The sequence below is a fragment of the Mauremys reevesii genome, linkage group 17 (assembly GCF_016161935.1).
Source record: "Mauremys reevesii isolate NIE-2019 linkage group 17, ASM1616193v1, whole genome shotgun sequence".
NCBI classification, from domain to species: domain Eukaryota; kingdom Metazoa; phylum Chordata; order Testudines; family Geoemydidae; genus Mauremys; species Mauremys reevesii.
Genome location: NC_052639.1, coordinates 24,607,524 through 24,615,065, shown reverse-complemented (window position 1 = coordinate 24,615,065; position 7,542 = coordinate 24,607,524).

Here is a 7,542-nt window from a genome sequence, read left to right as displayed (position 1 = left end):
AATCAACGAGTTAACTAGGATATTGCGTTGGAATCAAGTCATCAATTTAGTCAAACCATCAGAAGAATACAGCAGAAAATCAACCCTTATAAATCCTAGAACAGCAACCCAAGGAGGCAGGTGCATATTTAGTGGTACCAAAACCCCAATCAGAGGTTTTCACCCAGGCAGTGCATCCCAGATTTGGAGAGCTGAACATTTCAATACCGAAACCAAATTATTGCTTATATTTAGCCCACAGCCTCAAAGTGAATTAGTTTTCTCCTTAGATTTCACTATTGCATCACTAATAATAGAAAAAGGAAAATAAATGGCAAAGATTATGAGGGGTTGGATCTCTGCAGCTCTTTGGCTTTGGAGTCACATGGAGCAGGACCTGTAGCTGCAGTTGAGGAACCAGGTACTGGCATAGCTGGCCCAGCACTTCGGGCTAGCAGGCTTTTCAGGTACAGGAGACTAGTGCAGGCTGCACAGCCTGTCACTGTTGTGCTTCATTCCCCAGAGGGGATCAGTCCTGGGATCCTGGAAGTCAGTCTCCTTAGATGACTTACATAAGAACACAAGACAGGTCATACTAGGTCAAACCAATGGGCCATCTAGCCCAGTGTGCTGCCTGAGAGTGACCAGTGCCAGATGCTTCAGAGAGAATGAACAGAACACGCTTGTTGAGCTGAAAGCTGAAGGACTCCCACCCTTACCTTTTACTTTATCGTTGTAGATTCCAGCTTACCCCATCTTACCACACCTCCTGCGAGGTGTCTGGGCAAATCAGGTGTGAACCAATCCTTCGATACAGACATGTCCCACTCTAGATGAAGTGAGGCAGAGTTTGGGCCAACGTCAGTTTGGAACAGCCCGACTGAGCCCGGCAGTTTTCTCAAAGTATCTGCTGCCGTAAACCACATGCAGTGTGGACGTGTGAACCCCAAAGGTATCAAATGTGAAAGAAACAAAGGCCAGTTACGGGGAGGTTTCCATGGCCAGGCCTGAGGGTTAAGCAGCTGGGCTCTAACAGCTGCCTCCTCAAAAGGAAAAACGGTCTCAGCACCCATAAAAATAACTGGTTGCAAAAATCAATCATCCTGCATCCATCACCATTTTAAATTCTGACCTCTCCCGCCCGATGTGTCTTTGTTTAGCAAACAAGCAAATTGGGGACTCTGTGGCTGTTACCCTCTAACTCGGTAGAAGGTTACACATCTTGACTCAAGCAATTTTCCTCTTCACAGAATATTTATTTTAAAGTTTATCAAAGTAAATTCCATTTGAAAGAGAAATAATTACAGTCTACACTGGGGCTCTATTTTCATACATGCTATTTCTCCCACATGTTCCCCCGCTCTAATTCCTTTGGAGTGAGGTTTTACTTTTCAGGATTAGCCACCATTTCCAATATAGTAGGAGGGTGGGGAGAGAACTAGAAGAAAACCTGAATTATATAGTAACACTGAAAGTTATCACATAATCAGCCTCTTACTTTACACTAATTAACTTCATGTTTAATTTCATTGTCACTGGTAACAACTTATTCAAAGATTACAAAATATAAACCTATAGGGCAGTTTTCTCTTAATTCCCATTTCCACCATTGAGTTTTGTGTGAAGTCACATTCTACAATAACCTAGGAGCCTTCCATTTATGTGAGTTCATTTCGCCCATAAGTGTAGGTGGAAGGGCTCTCACGCTACGTGGGAAGGCTGCATCATGAGAAAAACACCTGTGTTCTATTATCACATTTTCTAATCTTTCAGAGTAGCAACAGGTGGAGAAGTGATACAAATGCATAAGACTTAATAGCAAAACTAAGAGACCAAACCACAGAGTCAGGACTCAGCATTCATGTATCCTGCAGTCTGAACTTGGAATCTGATACATTCCTCATTAGCTACCATAATTTGCCCAGCATGGAACTGCTTCTTGTCCAACAAGGCAGCCAGATTGGGACCCATAGGCATGGATTGGCTCTGAAGCAATCAGATGTTTCTCTCTGTGCTTCATGAAACTTTGGATCCAAATGGTAAAAGACAGTTGTTCCCAATTTAATAATGGCATCCTTTAGGAGTGAGACCAATGCCACTTAACTAGGGAGCAGCATTCTAAAAATAGTTTACCTGGGCCACAGGTCACCATAGCTTCCATCACTGGGGCGAAAAATCAACCACTAGTACATGCGATTTCTACCTGAGTCCTTGTCAAACCTTTGACTTTTCTTGGAGTAATTTTATACACCAAGCACATAAAAGATCAGTAGCAATAGTGAAGTATAACTCCTCCCCCAACTATGCCCTTTATTTCTTTAATCTGGTGGCACAGATTTAAATTAGGGACTAAATTCAGGTGTGGCTTAGAATCCTTGTAAAACACCAAATGTCAGGTATCTATGGAAAATAGGTCTCTTTCTGCAGCTATATCACATTCAACACGGATTTCATTTTCTACATATTTGCAGCATCGCCCAGGGGTGACTGAACAGAAACATCACTTCCATTTTCCCTTCCCTACCTAGATGGGAATTGCATTTCCCAAATAACAGGCAACCCGCACCTGATTAGGAAGGAGATCTCTTCACGAGCAACCTCCTGCAGGGCCTGGGCCACAACTGCTTTGGGGCCAAATGCATGGGTATCTTATAGTCTCATAGAGTTTAAGGTCAGAAGGGACCATTATGATCATCTAGTCTGACCTCCTGCACAATGCAGGCCACAGAATCTCACCCACCCACTCCTGTAACAACCCCCTAACCTTAGTTCCAAGTCATTTACCAGGAATCTTCTTCACAGCCCTTTAGAAAATATATTGACCTTCCCAACTGAATGGTTTGGATGGTGATAGGAAGCCCTCTGACTTACCCTAGCTTCTTCTGTTGTTAGAGAGGGTGAAGTGACATTTTCCCTATCCCTGCCCTGTTCATAGAATATCAGGGTTAGAAGGGACCTCAAGAGGTCATTGAATTCAACCCCCCTGCTCAAAGCAGGACCAATCCCCAGATTTTTGCCCCAAATCGTCCCTTCAAAGGCTGAACTCGCAACCCTAGGTTTAGCAGGCCAATGCTCAAACCACTGAGCTCTCTCTCCCAGTTCCATCTCTTTGTTATAGTTCAATATATTTTAAGTGAGAAAAGTGGTAGTAACAATTTGTTCTCCAGCACAACCTGAAGCAACATCAGAGCAACTGGGAACGAAACAATTTGTTGATGACTAACAATTGCTTTGAAATGGGGAACAGTATAACCGTAATGCTCAGGGTTTGTTTAGACTAGGAAAAGTGATGGAGTTTAGGTCAGGTCAAAGGGAAAGCTAATGCCAACCACTGCACCTGGGCTGCAGCTGCAGCTGCACTACAACTATAACTGTCTTTTTACACCAAGGTCACTAACTTGAGCAGCCAACACCATGTGCAGCCCTAGTGGATGGAAGGCCCAGGTAGTTTTTGCCTCAGTGTAGCTTGTTGGGATCAAACCTCTCTCTCCCCCCACCTGGAGCTGATGAACATTCCTAGCTGGAGGGACACACACTCCTACGACTCAAAAGGAAAAAGTTGATAGAAAAGAACGCAGGATTGACCCCAAAGAAGGGTCAGCTGCAAAAGGCAGAAGCAGGCAACCCATCTGCAGGAGCTGAGAGACCACGGGCAGTCGGGGACAGGGAGAAGGGGTGGGTGGATGGGGCAGGGTTTTAAACAGAGACTGGGAATGGTTGGGTCATTGCACTAATTGAATCTATTTCTCCACGTTAAGTATCCTCACACCTTCTGTGGGTCATCTTGATTATCACTTCAAAGGTTTTTTTCTCCTGCTGATGATTGCTCATCTCAGTTGATTGGCCGCTTAGAGTTGGTATGGCTACTTCCACCTTTTCACGGTCTCTGTATGTATAAATATCTTCTTTCTGTGTTCCATTCTATGCATCCGCTGAAGTGAGCTGTTAGCCAGTGAGTGGCCCATCGAATGGACACTTAATTCACAATGGACCATGGGAGGCACCCATCTACACTGAACGGACTTTTCTGTGAATGTTCTATCTGACGTATCCTGCAAAGTATCCATCCTGCAATGACTGAGCAAAATGGGGCATGGACAGGGACTTGCCCATGTGACTCCAAGCTCCCATCTTTCACCTGTGATTTTCCACTAGCTGTGCTGAGGACTTTGAAACAATGGGTTTCCCTTCATATGGCAGAAGTTAAAAGAGGCCCTGGAAACATCTCCACTGTGCCTCTAGCCTGCTCCAGCCTCTTTCCTGCTCAAACATCTGGACTATGGACTTATACCAGGGGCGGGCAAACTTTTTGGCCTGAGGGCCGCATCGGGTTTCGTAAATTGTATGGAGGGCCGGTTAGGGGAGGGGGTCATGGCCCAGCCCCACCTCCTATCTACCACCCCGGCCAGGACTCCTGCCCCATCCAACTGCCCCATTCCCTGATGGTCCCTCTGGGACCCCTGCCCCATCCACACACACCTGCTCCCTGTCCCCTGACTGCCCCTGGGCCCCTGCCGCCCCATCCAACCCCTCCTCTCATTCCTGACGGCCCTCCCGGGACCCCTGCCCCATCCACCCACCCGTTCTCCCTGTCCCCGACTGCCCCCAGAACCCCTGCCCTCACTGCCCCCTGCCACCCCATCCAACCCCCTCCTTCCTGACTATCCCCCGGGACCCCGGCCCCATTCAACCCCTGTTCCCCCAACCCCTATCCACACCCCGCCCCTGACCACCACCCCGGACTCTCCTGCCCTCTATCCAACCCACCCTGCTCCCTTGTGCCGGCCCGGCAGTGGAGCGAGCGAGCGAGCTGAGGCTGTGGGCGAGGGGAACAGTGTGGAGGGGCCTTGGGCGAGCGTCTCGGGCTAGAAGCTCGGGGGCTCAGCAGGACGGTCCCGCGAGTCGGATGAGGCCTGCAGGCCATAGTTTGCCCACCCCTGTTCTACACTCACTTGCTATCTTGCGTTTCTTCGGTGCTGCCATTTCTGGTGACTCGTGGTAACTATTTTTCTTTGCTTAATGTTGTTTAGTGGAGAAGCACCTTTTCTGTGACTGGCTCCATCTAGTGTTGAAACTGAGAAGTGCAACAGAGTTGAGCTCAAGCGCCATGTGCGGGCCATATTCAATTATATTTTCAGAATTTGCTGCGGGCCAATAAAACTGACCCGCTGGCCGCAGTTGGCCTGCTGGGCCGTAGTTTGGACACCCCTGACTTATACTAATGGGAGCATCTAACCAAGGAGAGGAACTTCCAGTGACTTGAAGCACCCAAAGACTTATCAAGCCAGCAGTTTATTCTATCACTGCTATAAGCCTGAACCAAGAACTTTGCAATTATTGTATTTGATTCCTTTAACCAATTTTAATTCTCACCTTTCTTTCTTTCTTTCTTTCTTTCTTTCTTTCTTTCTTTCTTTCTTTTTATAAATAAACCTTTAGAATTTAGATACTGAAGGATTGGCATCAATGTGATTTTGGGAAATATCTAAGTTATATATTGACCTGGGTGGGCGGCTGGTCCTGTGAGATCAGAATATAGCCTCTTAGGGTGTCTTCACTCCCCGCCAGATTGGCGGGTAGCAATCGATTTCTCGGAGTTCGATATATCGCGTCTCATCTAGATGCGATATTGAACCCCGAACACGCTCCCGTCGACTCCGGAACTCCACCAGAGTGAGTGGCGGTAGCGGAGTCGACGGGGGAGCCGTGGACGTCGATCCCGCGCCGTGAGGACGGGTACGTCATTCTAGCTAAGGTACTGACTTCAGCTACGCTATTCACGTAGCTGAAGTTGCGTACCTTAGATCGACACCGCCCCCCACCTAGTGTAGACCAGGCCTTAGTTGAAGACATTGATTTTAAAGAACCACTCATTTCTCAGTCTAGTGTTTTTGGTGGTAATACAAGGACTGGAATTCCCAAGGAAACTGCTTTCATGACTTCTTGTTAGCTGGTGTGGTGAAGCAGAAGTTTCCTTTGCAGGTTGAAGGGGAAAGGACGGACATTACTCATCTAATCGTAATCACACTGAGATGCTGAAGGAAGCAGAGCGAGGATGTGCTACTAGCAGTAATCCAGCCCAATGGGGAGGAGTTAAATATAAAGAAGAGGGTCATGTGGAGAACAGGTTTTGCTCTCAGAGCTTTGGAGAGAGAAGAAATCTGCCACTTTTTCTCTGTGAACTCCGTTTGCTTTTCTTGTTCCTTTCCGTTACAGTAAAGATACAGAGAATGGAAGTGGTTAAACTTCTCCCGAGGCAATGAATCACTTGGCTTGGTTTCCTCTCATCATTGCCAGTGCAGACAGGAGGGACAGGATTTGTTTTAAACGAGTCATGGACAGTTGATATTTTCATTGTTTTCTTTCTAAGCATTTAGCTTGGGGGTCAGCCTCAGAGCCCAGTTAGTACTGAGGGAGAATTAATCATTAAAGGGCAAAACCCTTCCTTAATGCAGAGTTAAGATTGGCTGGAGCAATATCAGCCCCTTGCAGAACCTCTGCAGCCGCAAAACTCAAACTTCTGAAAAGCAGGAGACGCAGTTACAGTTGCCTGCACCACCTTCATCCTGTCCTCTGTCAGCAGCGTCCCTTTAACACACACACATTTACTCTACCAACACCCTGCTGGCTGAAATCTACAAACTGTTCACTACCTTTTACAGCCCTTCCAACCAGAGCTCCAACCCCATCTTGGCCTGACAAGGCCCAACCCCTGGGCAAATCAGACTGGGGTAAGGATTGGGCAGGGCCATGAGAGTGGCTGCAGAGCAAGACCCCTGACCCTACTCAGATCAGCCCCACCTCACTGATCTCTCCTCACTCAGACACACTGCACCCCTCCCCAAATTCCTGAAAGCCTGGGTAGGGGAGCTTATTTTCCCTTGTGATGGTCTGAGCTCTCCCTCCCCACCCGGCCGCAGCTGGAGCTAAGATAGATGCCCTCCATTGCTCCTTTGGGAAACACAGTGTTAATTTAGATGAATCTGATAAGGCTCAGACGTCCAATGTCTGATCTCCGTTCACATTCTCCACAGTTCCAGCCCTTGTTGCTTATTGAAAGAAATGACTCAGTATCCCAGTTTCATGTTTTATTAACATGAACAAATACAACCAAGAACATACATCGCTAAGGCTAAACGACTAGCTAATGAAGGGTTAAACAATGCAGTGATAAAGTTCAGGTCAAATCAGTAAATCAACGAGTTAACTAGGATATTGCGTTGGAATCAAGTCATCAATTTAGTCAAACCATCAGAAGAATACAGCAGAAAATCAACCCTTATAAATCCTAGAACAGCAACCCAAGGAGGCAGGTGCATATTTAGTGGTACCAAAACCCCAATCAGAGGTTTTCACCCAGGCAGTGCATCCCAGATTTGGAGAGCTGAACATTTCAATACCGAAACCAAATTATTGCTTATATTTAGCCCACAGCCTCAAAGTGAATTAGTTTTCTCCTTAGATTTCACTATTGCATCACTAATAATAGAAAAAGGAAAATAAATGGCAAAGATTATGAGGGGTTGGATCTCTGCAGCTCTTTGGCTTTGGAGTCACATGGAG